Consider the following 12558-nt stretch of genomic DNA (forward strand, 5'->3'; position numbering starts at 1 on the left):
CTAAGAATATCAGCTTTTGTGTTCATTTGGGTGTTAAAAGGGAAGTTTTTAGACATTGGCCTAATCTACACCAAGCAAGATATTGCACTATGAAAGCAGTATACAAAAGGCAGGAGCCACAGTACTGCTTTAAAGCAGGACTGAAGTGCACTGACAACCGTTGGGGCCTGTTGACACATCCCATAGACCGCTTTCATGCCTCTTCCATAGTTCTATATCCTGCTTGGTGTTGATTAGGCCATTGTGGTTGGAAAATAAGCTTAAAAATGCAGGTTGAAATGTCAGCATCCAGAAGGGGGCTGAGTGAGAATTCCAATAGTCTTCAGTGCTCTGTCTGGCTGCCTTGTCTCTCTCCTCTGAATAGCAAAACTAGAATGAATGGTTGCAAATTAAGTAAGTATATGCAAGCTTATTGAATTTGCCTAATTTATTGAGTTTATAGGTCTAATCTTTCCCTTAGGCTTACATTTGCAGCAATTCTATTGTAGAGTTCATACCACTCATGGCCACGGTGGCATCCTGACCCAATTGAGCATGCTTCGACATGTTATCTCTCTTGCACACATGGGGCTTCCTCATTCATGTCAGTGCAAGGGACATGGCTTTTCATGTAAATTACGAAAGCATCCATGTGTACATTAATGTGCATAGACATACATAGAATTCGGATCTCAGTGTACTTGCATATTTTATGGTCTCCATGGAAAGGACCCAGAAACCATCAACCTTAATTCTGGAGTCAATGTGACAACCCTAAACCATCTACAAGGGAGGAAGACTAAATACAGAACTTGCCTACATATAGAGCTACATACACCTTCCTAAGTAGTCATAGGTCAGGGAGTGGGCAAACTGTGGCCCTCAGAAAATATAGCTTACAACTCCCATCATCCATCACTATTAGATATTCTTGCTAGGGCTGATGAGAGTTATAGGCCAAAATATTGGGAGGGTCATCTGCTGCCTACTCCTGTAGGTGAACCCTATGCCTCCTCAGCCGAGGGATCACAGACAATTGAGTTATCAAGTGTCGGGAAAAGCACTTGAACCCATAATCAGAGGGTAGTATCCAACTGTGTCATTCTGAACTATGTGCAGGAAGAGAATCCAACTAAATTTACATTTCCACAAGCGTAATGTCGAAGCACTTTCGCAACGGAAAGATTTAGCTGGTACTATTTGTGTTTGCAGAATGACACCGTTGGATACTGCTTTTAGTGACCCACTTCCAAGTAAAACCATCATGCATAACTGACTCAGCTACAATTTCTTGGGAGTCATGGCATGCAGCACGCAAGCATTCTGTGCTGCAAGAATACTGTTCAGAGAGCTGCGTCTTTCATCCACTTGTATTCCCTTGTTCCAAAGGATGTTTTAAAAAGGTTCCCAAAGGATCAAAAACATTAAAAACACAAGAAGAGCCATGCTGAATGAGACCAAGGGTCCATCAGTGTGCCCCATGATGTCTTGATTTGCCCTATGGAAACTGCATGCCTTCTAGTGTGAGGTTTGGCTTACCTGCGTGGAGATGTCTTTGCAAGCATGCCTGTCTGAGTGCTTTGTGCAGTAGTAGCTTTATTCACAGCTTTTGACCAACTTAAAACTGTACACAAGACAGTAGCTTAGGAAATGTATGTACATGTGCTTATGTCTGCTCATCATTAATGAATCATTAAAATGTGAGTACAAAATGTGAAGCGATATGCACAGTTTCTTCATTTTAGATATATCTTAATGTTCATAATTCTGGATTTCCTGGATCTCGAATCACTTGGGTATTGGAAAACACACATCCTTTCTCACTAAACATCTTGAAGGACAGGTAGGCAAGCCTCAAATTTCATATTTCTCATTCTTAATTGTTGTGAAAGATATGCTTGACAGTGTGTGGGCAATGTCTGCTGAAATTTCAAAATCTAAGGACAGTACAAAATGTCTAGTGTCTGGGAATGGGTCTTCAATGCTTCAAATCGCAACATAGAATCATAGAATAGTAGCATTGGAAGGGGCCTACAAGGCCATTGAGTCCAACCCCCTGCTCAATGCAGGAGTCCACCTTAAAGCATTCCTGACAGATGGTTGTGCAGCTGCCTCTTGAAGGCCTCTAGTGTGGGAGAGCCCACAACCTCCCTAGGTAATTGATTCCATTGTCGTACTGCTCTAACAGCCAGGGTCATTGTCAGAGACTCTTCTCTGGGTGTTCCTATTGACAGAAGTGTAGTGGGTAGCTACTGGGAGCAGGGCCTTAATGATGGCACTCCACATGTGGAATGCTCTCCTCAAGCAGGCTTTGCCTGGTACATTTATGGCGCCAGGTGAACACCTTTCCCAGGTCTTTAAAAGAATGTTTAGCTTTGAAATGACGGGTTTTTAATTTTGATTTTATTTGTTATTTACTTTTTTTTAAAAAAGTATTTGTTCTTGAACTTTGAAGATTTATCAGAAGGAAGGGCTAAAGGTATGAACAAATAAAACATAATAAAGTAAGAGCAGCGGATCCTCCGAACGCACATCATTGCAGTCAGTTGGATGTTATTGAACTATAGCACTGGAAATATTCTGACAGTTCAGTAGTCATTAATTTTTCTCAAAGTAATCTGCATCCTAGAATGCAGCAATACACCAACATGGAGCAATAAAGTCTGTGCAATGAATCCGAGGCCTCCAATTCCACTTCATTTCACAATGGAGATGACTGTGTTACTAAATCATGGAATGGACCCACTGTTCTCTAGAGGAACTGGAAACGCCTGCCTGGTTAAAAGTATAGTGTGGCAGATGAGTGAGTTTGCTGTCAAAATGAACTAAAATTCAGGACTGGATTTATTAGAGAATTTATACAATCACAGTTGTAAACAATCATTAGTTTGTAGTTCATTCTGTAGAAATCTGGTATAAAATCCTTAAGACAAGGACAAATCTGTTGCACTACCACTTGCTTCCTTGACAGGCAGAGACCTGGTGAAGTAGCAGGCAACTGACATCTACCGTTTTTCACTTCTTCCATTGTGTGGGCCAGAGGGATAAGCTGGCACAATGGACAAGCAGTGATCCCTGGTGATCTCCATTTATTCCATAGGTTGTCAGCAGGGGCCCCACCATGTCTATGCTTGACCCCAGCCCTGAGCAAAACATACATAAAAATCTGAAAGAGGACAGGCAGGTCAGCGTGTGCAGAAGTGCAGAACAAGCAAAAAGGGGTAATGAGCACAGGATTCATCTTGCTGCGAGGATCAAGTTTCATACTGCATGAAGGCTGCCAGGTTTAAAGTGTACTTATAAAGTATAATGTGGCAAAGAAGAGAGTTTATTTTGTGAAAATTAACTAAAATTCAGGATGGTGCCACTACTGAATTTATATAAAGACAATTGCAAAAAAAAGTCTGGGTTGTTTGTTCATTACACTTACGCCTTTCCTTCCTTCCTTCTCTGGAATTCAGGCACTCTGCCATGTAGCAATGCCCTGTTGAGGCCTGCTTAGCTTCAGGCGGTTTCCTACATCATGTAATTCCAGGCTAGACCATGGGGCACCAATAATTCTCGTATACCTGTCAGTTTCTTAGGTCTCAACAGAATAGATTCAGGAGGTGAAACACACCTCACTCACATATTATAGTGAAGCTCAGGGATCTCCTGACTCTGGAACATTATAAATAAATATTATTCTGAACATAACCTGTAAATTTCTGGATCTGCTCTACTAACTATTCAAGTTATTTTGGTGGCAAATGGTGAGAGGTACTTGTGGGATTTTCTATCACAGGTGGCAATAAAAGGGGGAAGTACGGGAGACATCCTGGAGGGTGACAACATTGTGTAAAGGACCCGCTAACTTCTGTGATTGAGCAATCATGAGCGTGCAATAAAAGCCTCATGTAGAAATGCTCTGTAGAAATGAAAGCCTCATATAGAAATTGCATATAAGTGGCTTTATGGTCATGAGTGCAAAACAGTAGGGGTTAATTCAAATAGCCACAAAAGACGATGATGATTGATGATGATAATATTCTCAGAGCCACAGAGAAAAGCAGTCTTTGAACCCCAGAAGCAACAAAGTTAAACACTCCCATTCTGCTCCACTGCCGTTTCCCTATTCCCAGAATTTCTCTCACAGAAGACTCCACCCTTAGACTGTTCTTGTGTCTGGCTTTCATTTTCCAATTCAGTTCAGGTTGCCTGTTCTTCAGTAAACAGCTTCTGATTTCAGCCTAGCAAGTGAGTAGATTCTAACTTCTTTTAAAAGTAAGGAATTTAGCAACATCCTTTATTTATTTACTTATATTAAGTTGTAAGATACTTGGCCTTCAGTGTTCTATGGCCTGGAGAAATTTCTTGCTGTGACAGCTCTTACTTTGACATAACCCAGCCTCAGCTAACAGTGAAATATGCACAACTTCTGAATAGAGAACTCAAGTGGGCAAAGAAACACAACAGAACCTGGTTGGCGGATCATAGACCATGCTTTCTTTGCTTAATTTAGAGGAGGAAAGTTGTAATTGTCATATAAGCAACCCCTCCACTACTAGATGATGCTGTCTCACGTCCATAGAACTTAGCAAAAGTTCTGCGTCTTCTCCTGTTGCAGTTCTGTCCTGTCTGTGAGTTCTTTTGTTTTGGGGTAGTTCATGTAAAGAGCAGAACTATACTGGAGACCTGTGCTGTTAGTTTAATTTACAGCAAAGTCAAGCTAAATTTCTCTCTGTAGAGTTGTGTAACTTTATTTTGTTACTCCTCCTCCTGCTCAGCTTCTAAATATTTTCCCCCACTGGTTTTTGTCTTCTTCGTTCCGATTACTGTTTTTTGTTTTTTTTAAAGACTGGGTTTCTCCTCATATCTTCAAGAAGTGGGGATCCCTGCAACGAAGTCCAAACATGAAAAGCTGGGATACAATTTGCTTTCTCTTCATGTCTCTCAGCTACAATGTGACAATTATAGGTGAGTATCTGGAAATATGCAGGGTTTGCATAATTCCTGGAAACTTTGTGAATGTTTCATTTTTCCTGTTTCTAGCATCCTTTAATTTTTTTTTAATAAATAAACATGCTTATTCCCCTGGAAGTTTGAGTATGTTGTACCTAAAGGCAGAGGGGTTATATGTGTATATTTCCCAAGGATTTAATGTAATATATCTGAAGACAATAGGAAATTATGCCATACATGACAGCCTACTAACAGTTAAGTAAGACAATTAATAATTTAAGCAATGTAAATTACAGATGAACTTTGTAAGAATACTTCTTGAAGTAACTTGACAGGCATGCACTGCCCCAAGTTGTTGGTTCTTTCAGTAGCTTGCTTGTCTTGCGTAGTTTAAAATGCATTTTATGGTAAAGATGTGTTTGGACTTCTCTCTATTTAAAATAGCTACTCTGATGGATTCCCCAATTTGAAATAGCTAACATGTGCTTATATCTCTTTGGCTCAACTTTATCCTAATTTCATTCTGGATCATGGCAAACATCAATCCTCTTCTGTCAACTCCAGCTGAGTGAGCGTACTAATCTCTCAGCTCTTAATAGGATTTGTTCACCATCTCTAGACTGGAGATTACTAATGTTCCCAGATTTATGAGGCCCTGATCCAAGAAACAGACTGCTGAGCTACTTCAGCTGCTCTGCCCTTCCTTCCCCACATCATGGGAAACCTTATAAGTTGCTTGGGGTTTCTCTAGCCATTTCTTTAGCTTTAGCTTATTAGTTTCAGTATGGAATAGACAGCAGTACAGTTTCTTTAAACGTTTATTTTATTATATTACTAGAATGTTGTATTTATATACTTTTTTGAATGTTATGTTATTATACACGCACACACATACACACACACACACTTTTTTGTACAGTTGGTCATGGAATTGATCAGAGGGGGAGGCCACCCTGGATTTAAACCTAAATTGTGTTGCCCAGGACCTAGTATAAAATGTAAATGTTGTGGAACCAGTTGGAACCAGTAACCACAATGCTATCAGAATTAATATATATTTAAATGGAAAATTGCCAAGGAAATCCAACACAGTCACATTTGACTTCAAAAGAGGAAACTTCTCCAAAATGAGGGAACTGGTGAAAAGGAAGCTGAAAGGGAGAGCAAGCAAAATAATAATAATAATAATAATAATAATGATGATGATGATGGAGCACATTGCTAACAACATCAAGGGCAACAATAAAGAATTCTTTAAATGTAGCAGAAGCAGGAAACCTTGGACTGTTGGATGACAATGGAGTTAAAGGAATACTAAAGGAAGATAAGGAAATTGCAGAGAAGCTGAATGAATCCTTCTCATTTGTCTTCAATGCAGAAGATATAGGACAGATGCTTGTGCCTGGACTTTTGTTTTCAAGAAGGGAGTCTGAGGAACTGAGGCAAATAGTGCTGACAAAAGATGAAGTTCTCAATCTTATTAACAAATTGAAAATAAATAAACCACTGGGCTCAGATGGGATTCATCCTATAGTTCTTAAAGAACTCAAATATGAAATTGCTGATCTTCTAACAAAACAATGCAACATGTCCCTAAGTTCATTCTTTGTACCAGATGACTGGAACGAAATAAAGATGTTCTAGAACTGGGAAAAGTGCAGAAAATGCCAACAAAAATGATCAAGAGGCTGGAGCAGCATCCTCATGAGGAAAGATTTCAACAGTTGAGATTAATTAGTTTTGCGGGGAAAGGCGATGTAGGCGTGAGAGTTGTTGAACTGAGTTAAGTTTTTCTCAGGCACGAGTGCTGTTGCACAGGCCCTAATTTGATTAGACTTGCTTAGAACTGAGCTGTGTTTTGTATGATTAGTGGGAAAATATCCAGATTAGAAACAAATTACATCTGTTTCCTGTACTTGGCCATGAACCCCATGGCTTCAGCCTCACCCATTCTGAGAACGCAGCCTCTGGAAGACTTTGCATTTTGACAGACAACTGTGCATGTTTTAGGCAATTGGGAAATTAACTTTTTAAAGGCTTAAATCTTCTGGATTTTTTAAAATGCTCTTTGCTAGTCCAATAAAGGTAAAAGATATGACTTGCTTTGTTGTACTTTGCTATTATATTTCTCTTGAATTGTTTCTATCAAACAAGCATTGGGGAGTGTACTGATTGGAAAAAAATGGAAATAAAATTATGTAAAGAGGTGACTTCATAACAAAACTAGTTATTTTGCTCTAGTGCAGGCAAAATGTTTTCCCCTGTGTATATTGAACATGTGCATGCCCAGAATCACATTAAAGATTTGGAATAGACTAAAAAGGTAGCTCTAGACCATTGTCTGCCCAAAAGAATTACTGTGCACCCCTAACAACACCCCCCCCACAATAAACCTATGTAAGTTGGACAACAATGTATCACAACTATTCTTGTTATTATATGCAGTGTCAATAGTGCATACACCAATAGTGTATTTGGTGCATTGATGTATTTAAGGTTAGGCCACTAGGAGCCCTAAAAGGCTTCTTCTCTGCGTTCTAGAATAACCCCAGATTTCAAGCACTCCATGGTCACGCCATGGCCAAGTCACGCAAAGACTACATCATGTCCTCCTCCCCATTGTGTACAACACAGATATTTGTGGTTGCCACTTGCTATCGCTTGCTTGCTTGACAATCAGAGAGCCAGTGAGCAAGAAGGCAGTGGCAATATCCTGCTCCTCCTTCTCCCCACCATCATTGTCTGGGACAGAGTGAGAGGCAGGTGAACAAGATAATAATAATAATAATAATAATAATAATAATAATAATAATAATTTCTTACCCGCCTCTCCATTTTGATCGAGGCGGGGAACAACAGTAAATATAAAATACATAAAACTGAAATAAAACATAATATATGTTATTAGAACATCCTAAAAACATTCTAAAATCATCCTAAAATTCTCCTGGATAGGCCTGCCGGAAGAGACCAGTCTTTATAGCTTTTTTGAATGCTAATAAACAGTTAAGTTGATGAGTCTCCTCCGGCCAGCCATTCCACAGTCTGGGAGCAGCAGAAGAGAAGGTCCTCTGGGTAACAGTTGTCAGCCTAACTTTGACTGACTGAAGTAGATTCTTCCCAGAGGATCTGAGTGTGTGGGGCAGTTTATGCGGGGGAAGGCGATCCCGCAGGTAGCCTGGATTGCAGTGGTGAAGAGGAGGAGCAACTCCAAGGGGCTTTTGTCAGTGGTTTCCTGCTAGGGTGAGGACCCTGGATGGTTGCCCGACCATACCTACTCTTAACATCAGCCCTGGCCAAGACACAAGTGAAGACTCTTCAGCCGCATCCTCCCAGTGTGAACAGCTACAAGACCTTTGTGAGCCCACTCTCCTTATTATGCATCCCACCTATTTGCTGCCATCTGCAAGGCAAAACACAGGAAAGGAAAACAATTAATTGACGTTTGTAAAGGGAAAACTCCACCAAAGCTCTCAGTTGATGTTCTCATAGTTAAGCACTCTTTGCCTGCATTTTGGCTGCTATGCGAGTGAGTTAGTGGGGGAAGCTGATGGCTCACCAGACATTGGATTAAAATGTTAAAATCTGGTGAGCCACCAGGCTTGTAAATACATAGGTGTTTTGTGGTCTTTTCCCTTACTGATGATCCCTCCACCTTTTCCTCCTTCCATTCTAGGGAAGATCTGGATAACTCATGTGATCCTGCTGAGACTGACGGTGGTACTCTTAGCCACGTATTCTATCTCTGCAGATGAGCAGGCTCTCTTCATCTGCAACACCTTGCGACCTGGATGCACCACCATGTGCTATGACAGTTTTGCTCCAGTGTCCCTCTTTCGATTCTGGCTCGTTGAAACCATTTCAGTCCTCCTCCCTTATGCTGTGTTTAGTGTTTATGTATCGCACAACGTGGTCAGGCAGGTTGTGAATGCATGTGCCTTGCCTAACCGTCAGTGCAAAGAGCTCAATCCTTTGTCAGGCCACAGTGGTACAAATATATCCTCCCAAGATGCATCAAGAAGGAGATTTGCCTGTGGACCCAATGAAATGGATATTCCTGATTTTTCAAGAGCCTATGCAGTTCAGCTTCTTCTAAGAATATTGATAGAGTTCGGTTTTGTAGCCGGCGGGTATTCTATGTTTGGATTCTTTATCCCAAAACATTATTCCTGTTCCGTGATCCCTTGTGATTACAGAGTTGACTGCTTTGTCTCCAGGCCCTCTGAAAAAACCATCATGCTGGTTTTCATGTGGATACTCAATGGCTTCTCCTTTCTTCTTAGCCTCATGGATCTGGTCTTTGTCATGCGAACCATCATTGTAAGAAATCGTAGAAATAGGGAGCTGTTGAAAAGGTGGGAGGTTGATGAGAAATGAAGTATTGGTTTGCACCAAGGTGACAAGCCAGATGTATATTTGCTCAGCCATGGGAATTTGGTTGACTGGAAGCATAGGATGCTGAAAAAGCTTGTGCGTTGTACAGTTACTGCCAGTGGAAACAGCCACATACGAAGTTGTTTTTCAGTATAAAATATTATCATTCTTCAGAAGTAGCTTGATCAGCTTTTCAATTACAGGAACATAGTAATCTAGTTCATGCACTTAGCCGTGGGAGATGCTTATTCTACACATGAGCACAGACTTTCTGAAGGGACTTACTTCAGCGTTTATCAGGTGTTCAGTAGTCATGCAATTTCAGAAGCATGGCCTGGAGAATGGAGCGTGCTCGGCAGAGGTGGGGGCGTGACTTAGAACCCTGTGTGACCAGGGCTGTAAATCTCATGGGGTCTGTACCCATGCAGAGCACGCTACTCTCTTCCAACCCCCCCCGCCCGCGTGAAGATGGTGAGGGGTGAGGCTTTTATTTACAGCTCTTGACGAATTTAAAACTAATTGCGTGACCGTAGCTTTTTTTAAAAAGGAAACATACCACACATGCTTTTAACCAGACATCATAACTCGTTAAACATTAAAGTATGTGTACTAGATGTATAGTGACATATATTCAGTTCAGATAAGTCTTGACATCATTATTTTGGTTTTCTTGGATCTTGAATCATTCATGTATCGGAAAACTGGCTTTTTCCACCAAAATATTTTTAATATATTGATAGTGTGCTTTTGTATAATTGCAACTTGTTAAATATTATAATCAAACTCTTTTATTATCCTACCTTTTGCACTGAATTTAGCAGGAATTATATGATCATATACAGTATTATCATTAAAGTTAACTGTTGGCTGAAAAATGCTAGGAGTCATATGGGTTTTTTTTCTGTCTACACATGCATAGGATTGTGCCCTAAGAGGTTTTTTTTTTTTTAATGAAATGCTCACATATCCGGAATGTCTATAACAATACACAGAAAACTTTACTATGAAATGCATATTTTACCCAGAATATCAATTGAAGTATCTACGACACCAACCATGGGTCTGACTCCTTAAGTGAGTCTGCTTTCTCACCACTCTTGTCACCAGCTGCTATTGCTCCTCATTCTCTTTCTCTCAGAAGCTTTTGTGCCTTTCAAGACTTCTGCACCAACCTGCATTGTAGGCTACCTTGTGAATATTTCTCTCAACTAGATTTATTGGTCTTCCACATTTCTCTCATAAATTGCTGCAGTCTCCTGAGCTTCAAGTCTCATAGAGATGCAAATGCAAAGGCCATGTTCATTTCAACCTCTCCTTTTCTCTCCCAGATCATGCTGGAGCATGGCATGGTATCTTCGACATGAACAAAGATATAGGGCTCCATCACAGCAGCTTTTTATCACACTTTAGTCCTGCCTTGTTTACCATTTTGCCCTGCAACCCTCACATGCCTGCAGTCATCTCGCCTCTTCCCCCCCATTTTCAGTATTTTTCTGGGGTGGAGAAAATGTGGTATTTTTTCTCCACATGGAATAAAGCCGTCCTTCCGTCCCCGTGTATTCCTGTCCTGGTGCAACGTTGCAGAATGTCCCTTCTTGGGGGCGTGTGCATTGAAGGATGGTCTTGCTAACTAAAGAAGAGCATGGGGGCGGTTCTCCTCCAGTCCTTAGAACCGCTCAACCAGGAAGGAGGTGGGAGGGAGGGAGGGCACAAAAAGACCCTACACAGAAGGGAGTATCATCTCACCTCTGAAGGCAGAAACAGCGCCCAGCCTATGAAATACTAAAATTTAATAGGGATAAATGCCAAGTTCTACATTTAGGAAATAGAAACCAAAGGCACAGTTACAAGATGGGGGATACTTGGCTCAGCAATACTACAAACGAGAAGGATCTTGGAATTGTTGTAGATTGCAAGCTGAATATGAGCCAACAGTGTGATATGGCTGCAAGAAAGGCAAATGCTATTTGGGGCTGCATTAATAGAAGTATAGCTTCCAAATCACGTGAGGTACTGGTTCCTTTCTATTCGGCCCTGGTTAGGCCTCATCTAGAGTATTGTGTCCAGTTCTGGGCTCCACAATTCAAGAAGGACGCAGACAAGCTGGAGCGTGTTCAGAGAAGGGCGACCAGGATGATCAGGGGTCTGGAAACAAAGCCCTATGAAGAGAGACTGAAAGAACTGGGCATGTTTAGCCTAGAGAAGAAGAGATTGAGGGGAGACATGATAGCACTCTTCAAAAACTTAAAAGGTTGTCACACAGAGGAGGGCCAGGATCTCTTCTCGATCCTCCCAGAGTGCAGGACACGGAGTAACGGGCTCAAGTTAAAGGAAGCCAGATTCCAGCTGGACATCAGGAAAAACTTCCTGACTGTTAGAGCAGTACGACAATGGAATCAGTTACCTAGGGAGGTTGTGGGCTCTCCCACACTAGTGGCCTTCAAGAGGCAGCTGGACAAGTATCTGTCGGGGATGCTTTAGGGTGGATTCCTGCATTGAGCAGGGGGTTGGACTTGATGGCCTTGTAGGCCCCTTCCAACTCTGTTATTCTATGATTCTATGATTCTAATTATAGGTGAGGATCTAAAAATATGCATCTTAATTTTTATTCAAGGTTGGCATCATTCCTGGAAACTGTTGTTATTTTTCCTGTTTCCAACATCTTTTATCTTAAGAACATTTTTGAGGGGGTAAATGAATGTGCTGGTTCCTATGGAGGTTTGAGTATTTTTTATCTAAAGGAAAGAGGGGTTTTGACTATATATTTCCCAACAGTTGCTTAATACAATACATTTGAAGATGATAGCAAATGTTAGGCTATGATCTTATTATTAGGGTGACCATATGAAAAGGAGGGCAGGGCTCCTGTATCTTTAACAGTAATGTAGAAAAGGGAATTTCAGCAGGTGTCAATTGAAGTGGGTGAAATTCCCTCTTCATCACAACAGTTAAAGCTGCAGGAGCCCTGCCCTCTTTTGTATCTGGACACTCTACTATAGCTAGTGTAGTTTTAATTGTTGTGATGAAGAGGGAATTTCACCCACTTCAATTGATACCTGCTGAAATTCCCTTTCCTACATTACTGTTAAAGATACAGGAGCCCTGTCCTCCTTTTCATATGGTCACCCTACTTATGCCATACATGATAACCTAGTAATAGTCATAGAATCATAGAATAGCAGAGTTGGAAGGGGCCTACAAGGCCATCGAGTCCAACTCCATGCTCAATGCAGGAATCCACCCTAAAGCATCCCTGACAGATGC

This window comes from Elgaria multicarinata, chromosome 1 (assembly GCF_023053635.1).
Source record: "Elgaria multicarinata webbii isolate HBS135686 ecotype San Diego chromosome 1, rElgMul1.1.pri, whole genome shotgun sequence".
Lineage (NCBI taxonomy): Eukaryota > Metazoa > Chordata > Lepidosauria > Squamata > Anguidae > Elgaria > Elgaria multicarinata.